The 22,134-nt window shown below is 41.6% G+C and overlaps 1 protein-coding gene and 1 long non-coding RNA gene across 2 annotated transcripts in view; one reads left to right on the forward strand and one right to left on the reverse strand.

Moving 5' to 3' along the window:
* The window catches only part of cacna1ha (calcium channel, voltage-dependent, T type, alpha 1H subunit a), a 140,285-nt gene that overhangs the window by 113,856 nt on the left and 4,295 nt on the right, over positions 1-22,134 (reverse strand). The gene's annotated exons all lie outside the window — the stretch shown is intronic.
* Positions 790-1,678, forward strand: LOC146633439 (uncharacterized). Its single transcript, XR_014906137.1, has 3 exons — positions 790-868; positions 947-1,022; positions 1,428-1,678. It is a non-coding gene; the product is annotated as an uncharacterized LOC146633439 (long non-coding RNA).

Below are 22,134 nucleotides of genomic sequence, written 5' to 3' on the forward strand. Positions count from 1 at the left end.
GGATCTCCTTCTACCGTGTGGGTTCTTACCTGTGGAAGAAATGGCAGGGAGCAGATCTCATGGGCCCTCTAAAGGGAAGAAACCAAGGAACAAAGCCGAAAGAGAAGTACAATCTTCTGATAACCCTGATGGTCAGGAAGATGAGGTATACAGTGATGAGGACGAAGTGTATCCAGCTTTTGTGGTTCCAGAAATAATAACCAGAGGTCCTTTTATCCAGACTGAAAGGCAGGTTATCACACCTCAGCTGTCCACTGGGGATGTGCATTCTAGTTTGCCCCGTGCAGAGCCACAAGACGAGTCACACGCACGAGAAACACCCAGTCATGTTTCTGAACCTGAGCCTTTGTTACACTCAGAAAGCAATGAGGTGACCACATCTCCCATTCCATCTGATGAAGGTCCAGGTTGGGTTGTTATTGACATTCCTGAACAAACAGAATCTGTTGAAATGAATCAAGGAAGCAGCGACACTGCTGAGCGGAGTTTAGAGCCAGAGACAGTAGAGTTGCGGCGTTCTGGGAGAGAGAGACGCCAACCTCGTAAACTAACTTATGATGAGTTAGGTGAGCCTTTAATTTTGGCTCTCAGTTCCTTTTTGTCAGAGTTTCGCAATTGTATTCTCTCAGAGCACTTTCCTTCACACACCTGTTAAGTCAAGTGTGCATGCAGAGACTCATGCACTTTAGAGGGGGAGAGTGTAACCCAGATCATTGTTTGAGTATGGGATTTCTGATTATTTGTGGTCACTGAACGCACCACTGTGCCGTGTGCATAGCCACTCTCTAGTCCAGCTACAGAGTTTTTCCTTCCGTTCGTCCGATGAGGCGCATGCTGCTCTCGTGCCCTCTACGAGCTGGAAATTCGGGTACAGTAGACATTTGAGTCGCTGTAAATAGTTTTAAAAACCTTTATATGTGAAGCTAATGATTTAATATGTTGTTAGGAAAAAGTCTTGTAGCAGTTACAAACGTGAAGCGGAGCTGAGTCCGACAGCATTCGCCATTACACGAACTCCTCTGGTGAGTTAGCGTGCAGCTCATGTTCGTATGAAATGTTTTGTGCCTTATTATACTGCAGCGAGGTATCAAATCTACCGCTGTCATGTTGTTAAGAAAGAGGCTAAATATTGTATAACGTGTGTTATTGGCTGACTGTTAGCAAGCTAGCCGTTAAGTGAGCCTAGCTAATGTCCTGAAATGGCGGCCGACACGAGGTCAGTTACAGTGTTATTATGTTATGCCTAAGAGAACAGCATTAATAAGCATTGTTAACAGCATTTATGTTCTGTTATATTTTTATTTTGACAAACCTGTATTATTATAATGGTAAGTCTGTTAAATAAGCCGTTAGTGACATGGACACTGAGTCAGTGGTACTGAGACTTATGAACATTTCAGTTAATTCTTCTGCACACTTGTGTGTAGGCTGGTTTGTTTGCCCTTTTGGTGCCCTGGATCCTACTGGATGAACTGCCTTGTGGAAGTCCTCATCTGATGACTCTGCCGAACCGTCCTGGCAAATAGATGGTCGTTGCTGCTTGCTGGATGCTATTATTGGATGCTACACCGTTCCAACAGAGCGGTAGGAACAATTCAAAGGGCCCCAACGATGCGCTTTATTTTTCCCTGAGCTCAGGTGATTTTCTTTTGGCCAAAGGACCTTAAAGGATACATATTTGTTTTTATTTATTTATTTATTTTATTTTTCTTATGACACTGAGTGGAAAGACACTACAAAAAAAAAGGGGTTTATTATTTAAAATTGTGTCTAATAAATGTGTTTATGTTAAGTAAGTGTGGTGTCCATTGTGTGCTGGAAGCCTTATTGTTCCTGTGGTGGAGCAGCTACTACCAATCTCCTTTACGAAACTAGCCTCTGACAGGATACAGGTATTTGGGATACATTTGATTTCTTGTAACCTATTTTTAGAGAAACTGTGATTCTGGGTTAAACATCGGGGTGAAATTGATGACACCGACACCTAGTGAACTGCCCAAGGTCAACAGTCCTGATTTCCACGCATTAAAGGTTTGGCGTAAGTACAGATTGCGTTACAAAAACAAAAACTAATAATAATTCTGAGCCGGGAAAAACCCAATCAACAAGGCAATAAACAAAACTAAGCATCTACAGCCAACTCTGTCAGGCTGTATTTGAGCTAATTCCCATCGTCAGCTTGTTAACATGATTACGCTGACAACGTGTTGACGTTCAGAGGCAATAATATTCAGCATGTTCACATTAAGTACAAGACAATTTGTGGATAGAAAAAAAGCATGCATTCACTGTGGCATTACTTCCATAAGCGTATTTACTTCCACCAGAGTTCCATTCATTTTTCCCCGTGATCTTGTATTGATGATGGAAGAGTGAGATCACTCTGTAAACTCTTATCCAGCACATTTTGGCACATTACGTTGTGCAAACGAAGCTACACCACATCATAACAGTGCTCCCTCAGGCTTGTACACAGGGTAAATATGGACTCATCACCTTTTTTCCATCACTTCTGAGTCTAATCCTTATGCTCCATAGCAAATTGAAGGCTTTTTTTTATTAGTATCACTGAGGTTGGTTCTTCTCATTGTGTTTGTGTGGAAATGCTTTTATTTTCACTATTAACCATAACTGAGTTCTGTTGTTGAATTTTTTTAAATGTATGATTTCAACATGCGTTTAGGTGATCTTCAATCACAGTGATTCAAAATCTGACTATAGGCCAGATTTACTAACATGTTAACACCAGCGCAAACTATTTTGGTGTAAAAAAGTATCGTCTGTATTTCCAAATAGGGCGCAGTTACAAGATACCTATATAACTGGTGGTAACTCAAATTTTTGCAACCAACCCTGTCACGTATGTATGTTTACAAGTTCCTTTCTCAAGGAAGGAGAATATTTAAATCAAGCACTGAAGCTGATTTATCAACACACAATTTACCGCTTAAAATTTAGCATGCATTAAATTTTTGCGCTTAATATTGAAATGAACTGACTGTACCTGGGTTTAGAAAACAGCGTAACTTTGTAAATGACCTGTAAAACTAGCCACACCTATGATCACATTTCATGCTATTTTACCCCATTTAGTAAATCTGGTCATATATTTCTTACTCGAAGAATGGCTGTTCATAAACACCATAACTATATTCACCTTCTACGTAGCCTAAATATTCATTGTATGAGAAAAAGTAATCAGTTAGAGACCCCCTTAGCATCATTGTTTAGTGAATTTAAAGATACCTGTGATCATAAAGTGCCACTGCGCTAAGAACAATGTACACACAATATGAATAACATACACATATACCTAACGTACACGTAATGTCACTATTCATTTGTAAGGAGTCATCATTTCCAAAGCTACCTAGATGTTGACAACCCTGGTATTGTGGGCAGTTTATATATATTCATCCGGACTGACTAATGCATAGAGGAGGATTTAGAGAGCAGAAGAAGAAGCAGAAGAAAGTAGTAGTAGAAGAAAAGTCAGAGGATCACTATAATTACCAGGATTCATTAACTGGGAGACAATATTGTTTTACATTTTAAATCAAAGCATCCAAGATGTTGAGTTGTCAAACAAGCTGACAGCATTCCTCAATCGTAACTCTAGAACAACACCAAGAGTTAAACTTTATGTTGGAATATTTGAGCTGAGGCTGTTTCATTCTTAGACTCATTCTTTTGAGTTGAAGCATTCATTATTCAACATGGTGCGGATACCTTGAGCTTTTGTCTGATGGAAACTAACATCTCTAACAACACTTATCTTGAGCAAATTTATCTTTACCTGAAGAATTGGATATGTTTAATACCACTATGTATTTCTTCCCTGTGTGAGCAATGTATCAGTAAATAGTGTTGTGTTGCAAAAAGTGATTGTGCTCTAAAAATATCTTGTTACCAAATACGCTGACCACAATCCCCCCATGATTTTGGCCTGAGTAGCATCTGTATGGGTACACATCTGCTCAGTGCATCTTTCCTTTCTCCTAGTTTAAACCCTGAATTATAGTTTCCTCCTCACTATTCAAACCACTACAGACACAAATATAAGTGGGCAAGAATATGTGTAAAATTAGAAGCTATCCACGCTGAGCTTTTAATGCCACATCCCTTCTCCCAAGGTTAAAACTGTTTTAGTCGTCTCGGTGGGTTAGTTTCAAGTACTTGAGCGAAAGCAGAAGTATCCTTAAGGTGGGGGTCATCTTATACTCACCCCCAAAAATCCCAACTTGGCTCTGTTTTAAAAATAACATCATATTGTGTTTTATCTCCTCCCTGCTGATATCTCACTGGGCTGAATTTCTCTCTCGCCCAGATGGCTTTATGCTTTCTCACCGGTCACCTCTCTCTCCCGCTCTCTGCCATAACTTAGGAAGCACGACTGCGACTCTTAACGACAATACCCTCAAAAGCACTGACAAATACGCATTCACATAATCCACTACACCTGATAGTAATCATTCAGAAAAAACACTAGACGCTTGTGAAGATATACACACATTCTCCCTTTCACACACACACACACACACGCGCGCACACACACACAGACTTGCAGCAAAGCTCACCATGTGAGTTACCAAATTAGGAAATAATATGCAACGTCGCACAAACATCATGTTCAACTCAGTTAGGAAAAATTTACACAGATATAGACACACACACACACACACACACACACACACACACACACACACACACAGGAGGCTGGGGCTTCCAAGGTATTAGAAGCATTTAGCATAAAACTAACAACAGATAAACAGCTAGCAGGAAATCCATGATATGATATTGTATAACTTCAAGCGGTGTAATATACAGGATTTTGAATCTTGAAAGAGATCTATGTTTCAAAGGGGCATTTATGGTAATTACAGCAAGAGTTTAAGGTCTTTGTAGACTGCAGTTCATGATATAGGTGAACAGATACATAGTTTCCTTGCTATTTCAAGAGCTTCACCGACAGCACAACTATGAGTCTGGGTGGCCGACAGTTACCTTTAGCCTCATTCTTTGCGTAAGGACTGGTCTATTAACAGAAACTGTAAAATCTGACAGGGTGGTGATCTGTAGATGACAGCAGAAAGACAAAACTCGCTTTGTGCCGCTGACATACTATGACAAATAGTATCTTTTTATATTTGTGACATGGTTTGTTCCTCTAATGTTCTGATTTCACTGCCTTTAGTGTCACTGCTGCGGTTTGGACAAACTCTTTTGATAGAGATGTGTCTGTATGTGTGTTTCTTTGAAGTCTTTCTACAAACTAAAGACATTTTTCTTCCTTTTAGGTTTAAGATGGAGTTTTACATTTATTGGAGTCTGATAGGCCACTAAGACACGTTTCACTGCAATGCAGGCACATCAGCTGCATACCCTTTGTTAAATACAATACATCGTGGTCTATTTAAACTGTTTTTGTCTACCTACAGCTGATGTGAATCTGCAAGCTGCTTTACAACCCACCTTTTTACAGTTTACACACTGCTGTATTTATTATGTATTGACATGATATAAAATAACATCATAAGTTTCAGGAAGTCAAAAAGCTTTTTTTATTAGAACTTTAATGGGATTTTTTATTTTGGATTATTACAATCATAACGGATAAAAATGGGGGATGGAAAGAAAAAAATAAGAAAGAACGTGAAGTTGGGGAGAAAGTTAACAGAAAGAGAGAGAGAGTAAGAGAGAGAGAAAAAACACTCAGAATCTGCGTCAACACCTGTTGAGGAAAAAAAGTACAGCAGAGAAACCACGGCAACAACCAACATATGCATGAATAACAATGACGATCTTACTGAACAGCACACAGTACTTATAATACAAGATATTTCAGAGGTAGCAGCAGCCCAAAATAGTGTGTCTGTGAAAACCTGTGTGAGCGCGCTTGTGATTATAAGGTTTCTCCATGTAAGTGTCTAATAGTGGGTGTGGGGAGCCACAGCCCCACCTCTTAGGACCTGAAGACGGCATGAAGGAGATCCAGGCCCCAGACATCTAGAGGCTCCCCAGGGTGTGAGAGCCCCAGGAGGACCACTGCAGGGAAAACCTTGAACCCCACCTAGAGAAGAGCAGAGAAGAGCCCTGGGGGGTGTCACCTGGCAGCCACAGTGCAGAAGCACCCGGTGGCTGCAGTGACAAGCCCAAGTGAGCTCTGGGCCTAGAGACCCAAGGGTACCCAACTTCCCAGCAGGGGCCCAACAGAGCCAGGGGGCCCAGGAATGGGCAAGTAAGCACCCAGGCACACAGCCCTGGACATAGAGAACCACCAGTGGGTAGGGACACCAGCCACTGGGAGGGATGGTGGTGGGGGAAATAGGCCCCTCACCTGGGGGAGTCTGAGATGCTCTAAGAGAGAGGGAGTCTAAGACCTGACCTGACACATAGACAAACAGGCCCACACAGACACAAGTATACATTCCCTCCCTCATGCACACGTACACAAACACTCAACACACACAACCAATTATAGAGACATAGAAATGGATGCTGTACACACACTCACACTCCCCATTCAAACTCCCAGGTCCTTTCACCGCCTGGAGATGTTCCCCCTTCACTCAGACCCAGTAGATGGCCCCCTGCACACTGGGGTGGAGACGAACAGACCACCAGCAGCAGAGCAGCCCACCAGCCCAGACCTCGACCAAAGGGCCAGCTCCTCCTCCAGCCCTGGACCCCTGGCCTCACTCCTCCCGCTCACATGTGATGTTGAAATATGCTGTTCTAAAGTACATTTACTGATTCATTTATTGCAAAGGGGAAGTAACCGTCTTGTACTGGTCTTGACTGATGTGTAGTTCCGAGTAACAGACCAGTATGGACTTGAGCATTGCTACCCTTAGTTGACCTGAGAGACAAGCGCTATGTCGGGCACGCATTCTTCCTCCCTCTCTGTCACACATACCCACACAAACAGTCCTCAGTCCATCGCTCTCTGATATGTTCATTAGCGCAGCATCTTGTTAAATCTCTGCTCCTGGTGCACAGCTAGCCAAAAGGAGGGCCTGCTCAAACTCCACAGTGATGCCGTCACAGAGCCGCCGACCGGATGAAACCAGATCAGAGCTCGGTGCGTGGGAGGCCCGTCACAGAGCCTCATGTTAGCGCATCCTTTGCCTGCAGTGCACTATGGCATACACACATAAACACCACTGGGCATCCTAACAGATAGAAAGACGATGAAAAAAAACCAAACAAAAATAACAAATGTTGGCTGAAGCTTGTGACCGCTGTGTTATTCACAAAAACCCACAGAGGTACGCTAAACGTTGACAATCAGCATACGCACACTATCATACCATAAAGGACCAACTGGTGCCTTACTTTACTGCATTTGTATTTGTTGAGTTTCCACAGTAAAACACTGAATTGTTCTCCTTGCTGGGTTAATTGCAGGTTAAACTAACTGAACGTCGTTGTTTCTGAAAGTCTGTCCGAGGTGGCTCTAAACAGTGGGTGAGAACCAGATGATGCTTTTCCACAATTAGCTGTCTGCAAGCTGCAGACATTTACCACCGGAGGTCTTGCGTCTCTACACTCTGCCTCACAGCGTGAGAAAGTTTTAACTTGGGAAAACAGCATGGATGCAGAAAGCAACTCGCTCATATTCTATTAGCTCGCATATGTCGTCCAGAGGAAGAGCAGCTCAGGAGACAATATGTAATAAAAACACGCTTGCAAACTCCATGCTAATGGCCACTAACTCTAAGTGGTTAAGTGAGTGAGCAAAAGGGAAGAATGAATAAATCGTATATGAGTGAGTCACTTTTTGATGTGCTCTGCCGCTCTCTTTCCACTGCATGAATTTAATGTCAGCGTGTTATCGTCTGCCTGGTTTTAGTCATGTGCACGTGTCGATAAAATGGTACACCGAGCTTAACTTTGTTGCTCCGCAGTAGGGAAGTGGCTGATTGCTGCTGCAGAAAGTTTTATGTGTGGATCACAGGTGTGTCACACAAAAGAGTCATACTTTGTGTAAACAGCCTGATTTCCATTAGGTTTCCAGTCATGTTTCTGCAGTCAAAGACGCAACCAAGATTTGTGTCGGAGACCTCTGGTCTGCGTCGTACATCAGAGGACAGAGAGACAGCAGTGAATGCAAAGGTGATCCCACTGCTGCATTAGCTGGAGTATTTATAATCTAAAGATATGGAGGCCAAAAAAGAAAAAATGGTATTTTAGAACCATTTGTAAATGAAATCTAACCAGGTGTTCCAAAGTTTCACTTGAGCGATGTGTTGTGCAGATTCCTGGATAAGTTTTATTTCTAGACTTCCTTCCTTTATTACATTTTTCTTCTGCACAACAGTATCTGTCATGAAGTGTAACAAATGCATTTACAGTCATCTGCAGTGAGACTATGTTCAGATATATCAGTGTGTGGAAATACAGTACTGTGCAAAAGTAATTTCTATATATTTTAGTGGGGAAATGGGAAATAGGTGCAGTGTACAGTTTGTACAATTCTAACAAGCTAGAAAGTCGATATTTGGTATGAGCGCCTTTATTCTTCAACACAGCCGGAACTCTCTTAGGCAGCTTTCTTGTCATTTATTTAAGTAGTCTTCAGAAATAGTTCTCCGGGCTTGAAGGACATTCAAAGCTCTTCTTTGCCTGTCGGCTCACTTTTTGTTTCATTCTCTGTCGAGATGATCCCACATTGCCTCACATCCCACACTGTCTGGGCTCTGGGGAGGCCAATCCATGACTGATTGTGTGTTTTTCAATCCAGGTATTAACTAGAGATGGCACGATACCACTTTTTTATGTCCGATACCGATACCGATATCATAAATTTGGATATCTGCCGATACCGATATGAATCCGATATAGTGTTTTTTAATCAACAAAACTGTTTTTTAAAATATCTTGCTGCATTTTGCAAGTCTGCAAGTTCATACTCAAGTTTAAAACAACAACTACACTAAAGCTATTCTGTTATACCTGTATACAAAAAAAATATTTCATAGTTCAGCAATACTGATCAATCTAATAAACTTAGACCTACACCATCCTCCCTATTCTGGTATTTTAAAGAGTACTTAGCGTAAATATTAAGCAACCTAACTAATAGGGTTCCAACTCCCAGCAACAACAAAAATTAAAAATAGGGAACCACCCCTCACGCGCCACCTCATGATGCTTAATCGACGTAATCAACCTTAATTTGATGCAGTGTGAAAAAAAATGCACAGAAATCAATTATTTTTCAAGAAATATTAAATAGATTCAACATCTTTCTTCAACAAAATTGCAGACTGCACAGATGGTACCTTCCCAAAGGAAAAAGTACTATAGCTTACTAGGGTATATATATTAGACTTAATAGTCACTATATACAGTAATTGACTTCTATTCATTTTACATCAAATTAAAACTTTGTGTGTCAGATAATTATTTATTAAAAGCTAGACATTTTAAATGAGAATAAGAAAGAAAAGTATGTCTTTGTGCCCCCTTTTCCCTGTTAATGCCCTATCGGCCCCCCTGGCTAAACTTTGCTAGATCCGCCCCTGCACAGTTACCAGCGTCAGCTACGTAGAAAAAGATCCTGGTGTAGAAAGTAATATTAAATAAATTCTAACAACAGCTTATCAAGCTTAAACGTGCTGCTGTTGTTCAGCCGCTGGTTTCCTCTTTCTGGTGCAAAGTGGGCCAAAAGCAAAGACGGACTCGCGACAGAAAAGCCGATCAGCTGATCATTTAAGCAGTTTCACGATTGAAGTAGCAGCCGGAGAGCGAGAGGCAGTCGCTCGTTAAGCTTAACGCAGGAATGCTTTACAAACATTCAGAGATGGACTTACACACTTGCTTTACTTCTCTCGGGGATAACTTTGTCGGAGATGAAATGCCGGGTTGCTAGCGAAGCTCCAAATGCTATCCAGACCACAGGTCCCGCATGCCACAGCCGCTCTATCACGTGATGCATACTGCTCCGACATGCTAACGTTCTGAGGTGAGTTACGGCGTGTTGCAAGTTTTGTGAGGTGCTTTCGTGATATTTAATGGATCGGATTACATTTTTTATTTTTCTCCGATATCCGATCCAGTCATTTAGGTCAGTATCGGACCGATACCGATACGTAATATCGGATCGGTCCATCTCTAGTATTAACACTGGGAATTACAGCCAATGTCCAAAGAAAACACTTTGAAAGATCTTCAGAAATCCTAGAGTATTATAACTAAAGAACACTTTAAAAAAAAATACAAGAAAGCAAATTACAAAAAAATGACAGGTGTTCAAATATTTTACGGGAATACCGAATCTAATCTCTCACTAAATTTCTCTTACAACCTTTAGCTTTTACATAGTTCAGGGCATATCTTTAAGTGTTACATAAACCACACAGTGGTATACAACGGATATTATATCTTCGTATCACAAAGAAAATCACCAAGCACAAAAGCTCAGAAAGATTCCAATCCTTTTGTATCAAAGTGTCCTCATGTTTTCATGTTTGCACTGAAGCAGCATTATGAGGCTCCAGCTAATTGCTGGATTTATATTCAGTGTAACAGTGTTCCGTGTTTTGTTCTGAGACGTGTGGCTGAGTCCTCTCCAGACAAGTATGTAACAGCACCACGATAGAGACACTTCAGCTAAAAACAGGCTGTTTAACACATACCAGGCGTCCTGCACTTCAGCTGCTTCAGCTGCTTCACAGCACCCTTTCAACTCGAACAAAGACAGCACGGGTGCGCGCGTCCTCACGCGTCCCTCTGCGCGTGTGTTTCGGTGTTTGTGTTTGAACTGTGATAATAGAGGGCTATTAGCGAGCCTACATGTAGCCACAGAGAGCACTGTTCCTTCATTACGGTCTAATGGACATTAAATGCCCCCCTTATGCACACAGACACACACAACAGCAAATAAGACATGTTTTTGATAGGACTGCCTCTTCTTTACAACACAATTAATGATCACTAGAACTGTCAGAAGAAGAAGAATCCATCCACGTTGACCCTGCATCTACTTGTGTGCACCCTCTTTGATTTCAACCCAAACAATGCCAACTTTGCTCCGGAGAGCAATTGTTCATTTACAGTGAGGGGAGTTCACCGGGTTTCATTTCAGTCATACACCTCTTTCCGTCCAGCGCTTCACAGTAAGACTGACAGCAGAGATTCACATTAACTAGATTGCAAAGCATTTAGTTTAAGTAGTTACCATTCAGTCCAATGCAGAGCTCCAGTGAGCTGCAATTACCTCACTGAGGCAAATTCTTTCAACAGAGATTGAAAAAGTTCAGCCAAAACAAACCAAAAGATTGCTGATATGGCTCGTTTTTGGTCAGATGCCTTATTTCGACTGTGCAGCATGAACAACTGCTAAACTCCTCTCCCCCCCAACCCAGATGAAACAGATGTGACGGCTTCTCCCGCTCTGGACCTCTCTTTGCGAGTTCACTGCCAGTTCAGTTTGGTGCAGGTTACACCCTCGAATGGATGCTAAGTCACCCAAAAAGAAAATCAGATATGAGCAGCAATTCGTGGCTGAGAATGAATGTTGGGTCAGCTTAGCAAGCCCCCCCCCTTCCTTTCCCTTCCTTTCATTTTACGCAGCCATCTGTGTGTTGAATCACTCCACCTTATCTCCAATACTTCAAAGGGAGGCAGCCAGTTCCCCGCCGCCTCACAACAACACAGTCAGACACTTTTTACCCTGTACTAGTTTACCGTTAACCACAGAGGATGACGGCAAACTATTGCAATTATGGCACATGTGAGCCTCGTGCGCACACAACCTTAATTTACCCTTGATTCACCCCCTCCGTCCATCTCACGCCACGCGTGCGCTTCCTATAAAATACTCATAAATAATACAGCTATTGACTCAGCACTCACACACGCAAACACACATGTTGTAGATAGACACCTCCCCTTCCCAGCGCTCCAATGTGCAGCAGTGCTATGCTGTTGCCTAGTAACCAGGTAGAGTTTCTAGTGAGAGCCTCTTTGCTGAGAGAATCCCACTGTCCTAGACTTCTTCCTCTTCCTCCCACTCTCACTCTCTTACACACACACACATCTGTGCCGTTTGAAGTTGCTTTCATTAAACTCCGCACATGCACTTTGAATTCACCCGGCACTTTTCTTCCCCATCAACCTTCAATCACCGCCATGTCGTAAAACTAGGTTGCGCCACACGCTACACTTATCTACACGTCTATGCGTACACTGTCTCCATTTATACGCACACACCTACACACACACAGACATGCACACAGGCCTATTTTGTAGACAAAAGCGGCAACACATACTGCAGAGCGGAGAGGGGAAGAGGAGCAGAAGGAAGAGGCTGCAGTTTTCAGGTCTCTAAAGAGATGCACTGAGTATTGGGCTATTTAACACACCACCGCTGTAAAAGCATGACTCTATCACAAAGCACTCACAATGATGGGTGAGGAGCATGTAGCTGTAAATTTGGCATAAAAACAGTCATTACTCTTTATAAGGAATGTCAAACAGCATAATACAGGAAGGACAGGCTACATCATCAGCGGTTGCATAACAAGACGAGGCAAATATTAAAGTTTGCGTGTCAAGCAAAACCACCCCACTCAAGTCACTGTGCTTGAATACAAAACTGTTGCTTTATATTTTTGTATTTTGCTTTAAAGTGATTTCAGACTCGGAATCGAGTGCAGCAGATTGAAAGGACAAAAAAGGAAAAGTAAGCTTCTCTTTGTTAGATTTCAAGGAGGTCTGGACTGAAACAAAGTTACACATACTTGCTAAAACATTGCAGTGATATGATCTCTCTAACACTCAGTCACACAAACGCACACACACATGCGCGCACTATGTGCTGTGCTGTCCGCATTGCCATGACAACCCAGTGCTAGCTGCTGATGGGTTTCCCAGATCTTTTATTTATTCATCCATCTCCACATTACTCTTTCATACGCATAGGCACACATGTGCACGTGTGCGCCGCCGGATGCACACTCCTGCATTTTTTTCGCAAGCTCGCCCTTTACCTAATCATCAATATCCTGCAACACGCACGCACACAAACAAAAGCGTGTGTCTGGGTTGGTGCAAGATTTTTGCTGAACAGTGCTGTCTGAAATTTAAAAGCTGCAAAGTAGGTGATTAGTGTCAAGTCATGTGCTGCGTCCCTCTTTTCTTTCCCTGTGTGTGTGTTTCTGTCATTCTAACCATCTTTCAGGCAGTAATGTGTTCAGCAGCAAGACGAGCTCTGCTGTGCTATTCATGTGGAGACTGACTGTGGGGAGATGGCTCAAAGCAGCATGAACACACGCATCCCACTAAAATAAAAAAAAATAAAAAAAGCTCATTAGGAGCAGCAGTGCAGCTACTAAATAGCAAGCGCAACAAAGCAATATGACCTAAAAACATAACTGAATACTAAGCACCAAGTTGAGGACGAAATGAAGAAAGTTGACTATGATAATCTCAGCCCTAATGCAATCCAAGAACCCTGTACTAACATCCCCTAACCAGTTCTCCATGACCCCTTAAGGTTGTGTGTGTGTGTGTGTGTGTGTGTGTGTGTGTGTGTGTGTGTGTGTGTGTGTGTTAGAGCCAGTGGCCCCTCTGAATCTCTCAGATTTTCAATTACACTTCCCGACTCTCTGTCTTTTCACCTCCTGTTTTATAGTCTGGATCAATCCTCTTTCACTGAACTCTATTCCCCTCTATTCTAACACACACACACACGCACACAAAACACACACGCACACACGCACACACGCACACACACACTCAACCTTAAAATCAATACACTACTAGGAGTGAGCTCATGTCAAATGCTGACAGTGTGAGAGAAATCATGACAGAAAATGAAACATCCCAACAATTATGTTTAAAGCACACACACACACACACACACACACACACACAAAATTAATATTTTTTTTAAATCCCTCTGTATTAAAACAGCTTATGTGTGCATTAAAATGCATATTTCACACTGCAGCACACTGAAAATAACGCCCATAACTGATCTCTGCCTCCAACAGAGTGACAAAAAAAAAAGTGCTTTGATGCATTTGCAGCCAGGACTCGCGCGCATTTTAGCAGCAAGACGAAACAAAACAATGAGAGGAGAAGGGAAGAGGAACAAAGAAGGAGCATGCTTTATTTTTCACCTGCAGCTTTTTTTTTTTTGTTTTTTAGAAGGGAGACGGGGGGAGGGGAGGAGGGTGAGAATGGAGTTGTATGTTGAGGTTGAGAGCGCCGCTGCATCTTCACTGCAGCAACCATCAACAAGCAGGGGAGAAAAAAACAGGACACAGGGGCACATGTTCATCGCTCGCACTTGTGATTGGCCGAGCGCTCTGTACGTGCACAAGCCATGCTTCAAAAGACCAGTTTTCTCTACTTTCTACCCTCCTGTTCATATTGCTCGACGCCGCTTTTCGTCATCCCTCCCGCTGTTCTGATTCTCCTCTTTGCACTGTTTATCCTTCTCTCCTCGCCCTCGTTCTCGCCTCACTTGTTAACTTCCTGTCCTCTGTCTTTGACCTCCCTCGTCTGTTTTATATCACTTGCTTCTTTTTCCTCTCCGATTTCTTAACGTTCTGCTCGCTTGGCATCTCCCAATCATCCCAGTCCCTCTTTCTCATCTCCTAAAGAGTTTGCCCTATTTGTCCCTGTCTCGTGTTTCCAGCCTTGTTTTAACTTCTTTCCATAACGCTTCGATTAAAAGAAACCGCTTCACACTTTCAGTATGGATATCCCTGGTGAGGGTAGCGGGAAATGTTCTGGATACAGAGCTGATCTGCGTACATTCATCAACATGATGCGCAGCCATGGCAACAGCTGCTGAAAAAACCCACCCAGGGTACCAGAGGCCCAATCAGTGTGGCATTGCCACTACAGGGGATTTGACTGACAGGAGTGAAACACCATACCGAGCAGAAAGAACACTGTAGGCCACTGTACCGTCTCCTCAATATGTCACTATAGTAAAAGAATGTGTTCACTTCTATGTAATCAGTTTATATCTCCCTTCAATGTTTTATACTGAGGACTGTGGTGTACAGATAACAACACACTCAATAAACTGATCTGCAAGACCAGTAACACTGTGGGGGTGGAGCTTAACTCTCCGACAGAGGTTTCAGAAATGAGTCCAAGTTGCAGTCAATACTGAAAAATCCCTCACACCCTCTCTATCTCGTGCTGGACAGCAACAGGAGCACCTTCAGCAAAAGACTCATTCAACCACAATGCATCACTGGATGCCTCAGAATTTTATGTCACCTGTTCACCTGTTTTCACTTGTCTCTGCTGCACACTGTTGTGTTTTCTCTCTGTAACATTTTTGTCTTATTTTTACTTAATAATGCATCATTTTTTTAAATAGTGTTTATATTTTCTATCTCTCAGAGCTATACTATCTGTGAGTGTCTGTAACAAACAATTGCCCTTTGATTTATAAAGTATTGTAATTCTGAAATAGGTGAAGAGTCAGAATACCGTATTGGAACATGTGCAAACAGAAACGGAAATACAGTACGTAAGGGAAACGCAGAGTTTGTTCTAATGAGCTTTAAAGTCAATATTTGACAACATTTATTTTTCTCTGTTTGTCTTTCTACCCAGCTACGCTTTTACTGCACTGGCAGTGTGTTTGGGATCATTGCCATGCTGATAAATGATGCTGTTGCCAATCAGACGCTTTCCAGATGGTATCGCATGGTGGATCAAAATCTGACTGTACTTTTCTGTGCTCATATCGCCACCAAACTTAAAGCAATCCTTATCACCAGTGGCTGAAATGCAGCCTCAAAACCCGATATGACATGAGCCTCCATCGCGTTTCATAAGAACTATCTGGATATATCGCTCCATCAGACCTGTTGACACTGATTTTCTGTCCAGTTCTTATGTAATTTGGCATACGTCAGCCTTTTCTCCCTATTTCCCTTCCTTGTAAATGGCTTCTTGACAGTGGCCCTTCCACTGAGACCATTTCTGATGAAGCTTCAGTGAAGAGTAGATGGATCAAGTGAAGGGCTAGATGCGTCTCTCAGGTCTTTGCTTTTTTTTCTTTATTTCTTAAGGACTTTTTTTAAAAGCATAACAGGTGTTTTTGTTGTCCTCTACATATCCAGTTTCCTTACATTTTTTGAGGAGACACCTCACACCATGCCAAGATATGACAACTTTTTTGGCAAATATCTCTTTGGGAATCACCTCGTTGCAAAAATACTATCTTATGCATGTCGAATTCTGTCATCACTGGCTTTTTCCATAGATTCAGCGAAAGCAGTGAGAACAAATTTAAAGAAATGAGGAGTGCCTGAAGACTGGGAGATAGGTATCATAAGAAAAAGAAAGTCAAATGTTCATCCTCCAACTGATCAGGGGTCATCTCAGCGTATTCTGGAGTATTCCATTAGTAGTCTGCTTTACATGAACCTTCTAACAGTGAACACCAACAGCTAACAAACTCATTTAGATTGACCCAGACTCTCCAGGAAACCATGTGGTTTGCTAGCAGAAGGGTCTTTTTTGGTACTATTTTCACTCAAAGTCATTTTGGAAAAGTGCTCGGTAAATGAGTGTGACGTAATGTAACGGTACAACAACAACAGCGGTGCAGTGCAGCAGAGCACAGATCCTCTGATTCCACAGACCATTTGTGCCTGGGGCAGGTGTGGGTCACTGCCTAAACACATGGTGTTCTGCGAATGCCAAATGGCACATTCTTACAGCGCACTCAAGTAAGCTCTCGTGCACGGGGGCACACACACTCAGCCAGTGCACACATGAAAATCAGTGCTATTAGTTCCAGATCATTTTGTGAAGCAGCCTGTAAACAGTGAGCCTGGGGATTAACAAAAGATCCTACTGCAGTGGAAGTTATCCCACAACACACACACAGCAAACAGCACACGCGTTTGCCCTCTCACAGGCGTGCTCAAACTGACGCATAAAGATTTACACACATTTACGCACGATGCTTCAAAAATTAACGATCCAAAAATAAGAAACAAGTACTTTCTGTTTGAGATGAGACAAACACACGCGGAGGAGCAGTGGACCAAACCAGTGTATGGGGAGGGCCGGGCAACCCTACCATATGTGAGCAACCCGCTCTACCACCTGAGCCACACCCGCTCCAATTACATACATGAGATCTGAGCCAAAGCACTGCTTGTGCAAACAGTGGCCATTTGAACAAGTCTTGCGAAGCATTACGAGCAAAGATGGCAGCAAACATGCGGTCACTGTAAAGAGGCTTATTCTCATTGGTAACAAGCACACCAGTGAAAGGCCCTTTATTGATTCCAATGCAAATTACTGTGGACTCGCTGCTGGTGGCGATGATTTGTTACTGGTTGTAAATTGTGTTGATGTTAACACAGCACCGGTATTTGGAATAATAACAAGACTTTACAAATCCTAAGTGAGATAAATTAGCAGTTGGGGCAGGTTCCCGCAGCTAAAAATAGCTTTGAAACACACAGTGTGGCCCCGAACTGTTAATGACAAAATTAGCCTCGTATATTCACAAAAAATTGCTCATTTTTAGGATTTGCAAGTAAAAAAAAGTCATAAAACAATTTTAATAATTATAGTTAGTAAGCTCTTGCATAGTTCATAAGTCTCAAAACACCCAAAGGATATAAGGAAACCCAACCATAAGTAAACACCCTGCTCCACAACTTGGCGAAGGCAGCAGTTTTTGCTCTGCAATAAATATCTGGAAGGGCTTCAAACACTTTAACTTGGAAATGCACATTTGTTTACTTAACATGTTTGGCTACATAATGCTTTGGTAAACAAAAATTATCCTCCAAGTGGGCCTAAACATCATTTTACTCTACTGAGTAGTGATATGAAGCTTGAGTTCTAGTACCAAAGCTGCTTTTTAAAAATTTCCTAAAATGTTCAATTTATATTTTGCCTAAATTTATTTTAATTAAATATTGATTTTCAAAAGTTCTCCTATCTATGGATATGACCAAATACATATCCTTTAAATACTAATACGTGTACGCTACTGTACAACCCTTAATCATATTTTTCACTTCCCCTTTCCAAACCTTTTTTCTTTCTGTTGTTGAGGTCTCAGGGTCAAGTGGTTGATTGTTTAGTCAATATGCTCTCATCCAAACAATTTTCACTGGTCTTCAATCTCTGGTATTAATTTCAGCCTTCCAGGGCTGATCTATTATTTTTGGCAGCAGGAAGAACAGACTGCTTGTGAGAAGCACCCCTGCATTCTCACAGCTGCAGACTTCCCAAACCAAACAGTGACTGCTAGCTTAATTAATGTTTACGTCTACTTAGCTTTTATTCAGAGTTAGGTCTGTCGCTAGTTAATATCATGTATATGTAAGAAACGCAGTAAGTGTGGCGTAGTATAATATTTGAGTCACCAGGCATTGCTGTTGTGAAATCAACCAGATCCTACAGGCTAAAATGTTTGCACTGGGTAATGCTAAATGCTATGTAAATGCTTAAGCTAATATAATGTAAATAACACTATACCTCGAAGTAACGTTAGCAAACTATTTAGCAACCACCCTAATATTTCATTCTGTGTCATGGCAACAAAAAACATTTTAAATAAACAGTCTGCCACCACCATGTCAGTGATTTCAAATTTAAAGTGACTTTTTAATAAAGGACTTACATGTTTCTTTGTTTTGTTTTTTGTTTTTTATATCAATATCAAACGAAATACTGCTAAATTTCATGATATTGCTATTGTTAACATATTATATTATGCTATTATATATGCTATTATAACATATATTATATGTAATTACTTTATATTAGCATCCAGCCACAGCTAAACAAGCACCACGACATGGAGCACCACGAGGAGAAACTCCACCCAGAACAAGATGTATATGAAGCTTAATCTCTACTTTGTTTTCTCTTTTTTTGACAACACATCGGCTTTTTTTGTTGTTGTTGTTTTGTTTTGTTTTTTAAATATGTGCGACACTATGTTACATTTAAAAAGAAGTTCCTAAAAATTTTACATTTAGAGCAGAAATATGTAGGTGATGTAGGTGCGTGCGGTATAGCAGAGCTGTACACATTACAGTCAGTTCAATAAATGTTTTTATATTGTACCAAATCACAGCAACAGTTGCCTCGAGGTGCTCTATATTGTAAAGTAAAGACTTTACAATACTACAAAGAAAACTGTGAAAACTCCAACAACATGATAACACCCTTTGAGCAAACGCTTTGGCTAAAGTGGGAAGAAAAAACTCCCTTTTAAAAGGAAGAAACCTCCAGTAGAAGCACGCTCAGCGAGGGGTAGCTATCTGCTGTGACTGGTTGGGGGTGAGGAGATGGAGACAGGACAATAGACATGCTGTAAACACAGCCTGAGATTAATAATAACTAATGATTAAATACGTACATAATAGCAGAAGAGTGACAAATTAAAAGCTTTTGTTACACCACATTTGTAACAAAGTTTTGTTATAACGTCTGGCAGACACCAAACACGTTTGAAAGCGTGGGCCTTGTCCACTACACAGTACACAAGTGATGCTCAACCACGCACAGTTTGAGCACTGCGCAAGGTGTGCCAGGACTTGATACGTCAAAGAGACAGGATCCCTCTGTCTCTGCAGAAATGGGCACCTCACGACCCCCAATCTGCTGTTATGATGAGAACAGGCCAAATATAATGAGTCACCGAACACACAATCACACACACACTGATGAACTGCTCAATACAAATACAGTGAGTCGAGCTCTGAGACCGGCAGAGAGGGAGGAATGCAGAGAAGCGTGTCTCACATACACACCTAAACCTCAGGATGCCAGTCAGAAGGGCAGTCGGAGAAGGACTACCTGCTAATTTGAAGGCTAAGTCTCTTTATCCCACACACTGCAGAGATGAAGTCATTTAAAGACATAAATAGGCATACATACACAACAGGAGGGGTGAAAAAGAAAAAAAGGAATGGAACTGCAGGAGTAAAGGGTAGTAACCAAGCCAACTTTCTTGCCCTGAAGATAGTCCTTTTTATCGCTGATACAAGCTGCACATTAACAGGCCTCCTCGATTCATCTAAGCTACATTTGACTGACTTTCTTCATGCAGCCGATTTGATCTCATGCAGCTTTAAGCCTGTCTCTAGTTTTATACAGCAAGTCCAATCCATCAAAACTTCAAACAAAGAGAGAAACCTCTTCCACTTGATTTATTTTGAACCGCTAATCCACAGATATTTTTACCACTAAATACATTGAAAAAAAAATCCCCATCTAAAGTCATCAAATCCATCTGATACTTCAAAAAAGTCAGGTGATCTGTGTGCTTGTATCTCTGTGCAGAAACATCTATCACAATGGAAGTGAAAAGGCCCCCTTTAATATGTTTTAGAGTATAGATGACTAATGGAGACAGATAGCACGATGAATCAACTCATCTGTAATGGATTAACCTTGCCTGGGCTCCTGAACCAGATTTAATCAGCTTGACTCAGGTTGTTATTCTTTCACACCGTCTAATCAGCGACTCCATAATGTTCATTCTTGTGATCCTGCATTTGTTTTCAGATTGTTTCAGATGTAACTGTCAGATTTATTTTAGGTCTCTACTCAACAGGAACATCTAAAAAGCAGTTGTTTTAAACAAAAGAAAGAACGCTGATGCTAGCTAATGCTGTTTATTAGCATAAACAGCATTAGCTAGCTACATTCTTTTTGTCCATATTTTAGGGCTATTGTACAGTGGCTCTAAAAGGTCAAATGCACTGCAACTAAATAAAACACCAGCAAATAGAAAAAAAAGCTGCAAAATCACACAAAACATAGCGGAGGTTGAATGCAACACAACAGAAGTGTCTTAGGAGAGACATTAACATGAAGGAAAATCTGCGCCAGTGACAGGCTAACAACAAATGGCTAATAGCAAACATGTACCTGCAGTATTACATGAATTGTGCAATTAAAGCACACATTATCTGCATCTTTTTCTTCCTCACAACACAGATAGCTTCTTTTAAGCGGGTCTCAATGCAATGTCACATGTTGTGGTTTCTGTCACTCCCACAGCTGCTCTGTCACGTTATTGTCTCCCCAAAACACTTCCATTTTATTTTACTCAACTTCTGTTGTGTTTTGTGCACAGCGTTTTTCTATTTGCTGATGTTGCCTTTAGTTGCAGTGTTTTTGACCTCTCAGGGCCACAGTACTACTGTCACTCCTTAGGATTTCTCACATGTGCAATGTAGCCATGTACTTTCTCAATGTCACACAATGAAGCTGCACATGAGAACGCAAATGTCCAACTTGAGCAGGTAGGGCATCCAGTGCTCTTTAACCAGCTACCGCTCAACATCTGCGTGATGTCTGGGTGCAAAAGTTTGGGAATAGCAGAAGATTGTTAGGGGGATTTACAGAGATCTAGTGGATGCACGCTGTACTCAGAGATCACCTAAACCAATATATTTTAGGGTGACTTTCATCAGTTTAAAAAGAAATTAATAAAAAATGCCAATTTTGTCTTTAAAGTCTATTTGCATGCTAGGCTAATCAAGACCTAATCAATTGCTCTATTAAGTGTGCATTTTCCTGGACATGAGCAGACTAGTTGATCACCAGTGAGGAACAGACTTGAGTTGAATGACAAATGCTGTTGTGCTGAAATGCTATTCTGGTAACTGTGAGCAACTGTTGACCTGTTTTTACTGTCACAGGTGATCAATGACCGTCTCAGTACAGATTCAATATTTTACTGTTGGACTACACATGTTGGAATCGGGATGTGATATAAAACACTTTTATTCAGAGGTGCGTGGTTTGAAATTTATGGATGTAGTTGTTTCTTTATTTCTTTTTTCCCCTCCTCTACAGTCTCTCGTTTCTCCCAATGTGTTCATTCATTTTGTTGCTGAGTGGCAGAGAATTTATGCTCCGAAAAATATTTACATAACCTACTGTGGACCACCAACTCTGCGCTGCTAACAGTGGGTTCTGCGCGCACGCCCACACACTCACAGACACGCAGGAATACAACACAGAGAGATGTCCGGTGAGATCAGCTCTTATGACATAACCCGTATCCAGTTTTAAACGAGCAGTCATAATGCAAGGCCGAGCATGTGACAGTACGCGCCTCATTCATTAGCCTTGCTGTCTTGGTACAAATAGCCCAGCCTGTCA

This window comes from Diplotaxodon limnothrissa, linkage group LG4 (genome assembly GCF_057381915.1).
Source record: "Diplotaxodon limnothrissa isolate DT_005_m linkage group LG4, D_limnothrissa_male_GT1.1, whole genome shotgun sequence".
In the NCBI taxonomy this organism is placed as follows: domain Eukaryota; kingdom Metazoa; phylum Chordata; class Actinopteri; order Cichliformes; family Cichlidae; genus Diplotaxodon; species Diplotaxodon limnothrissa.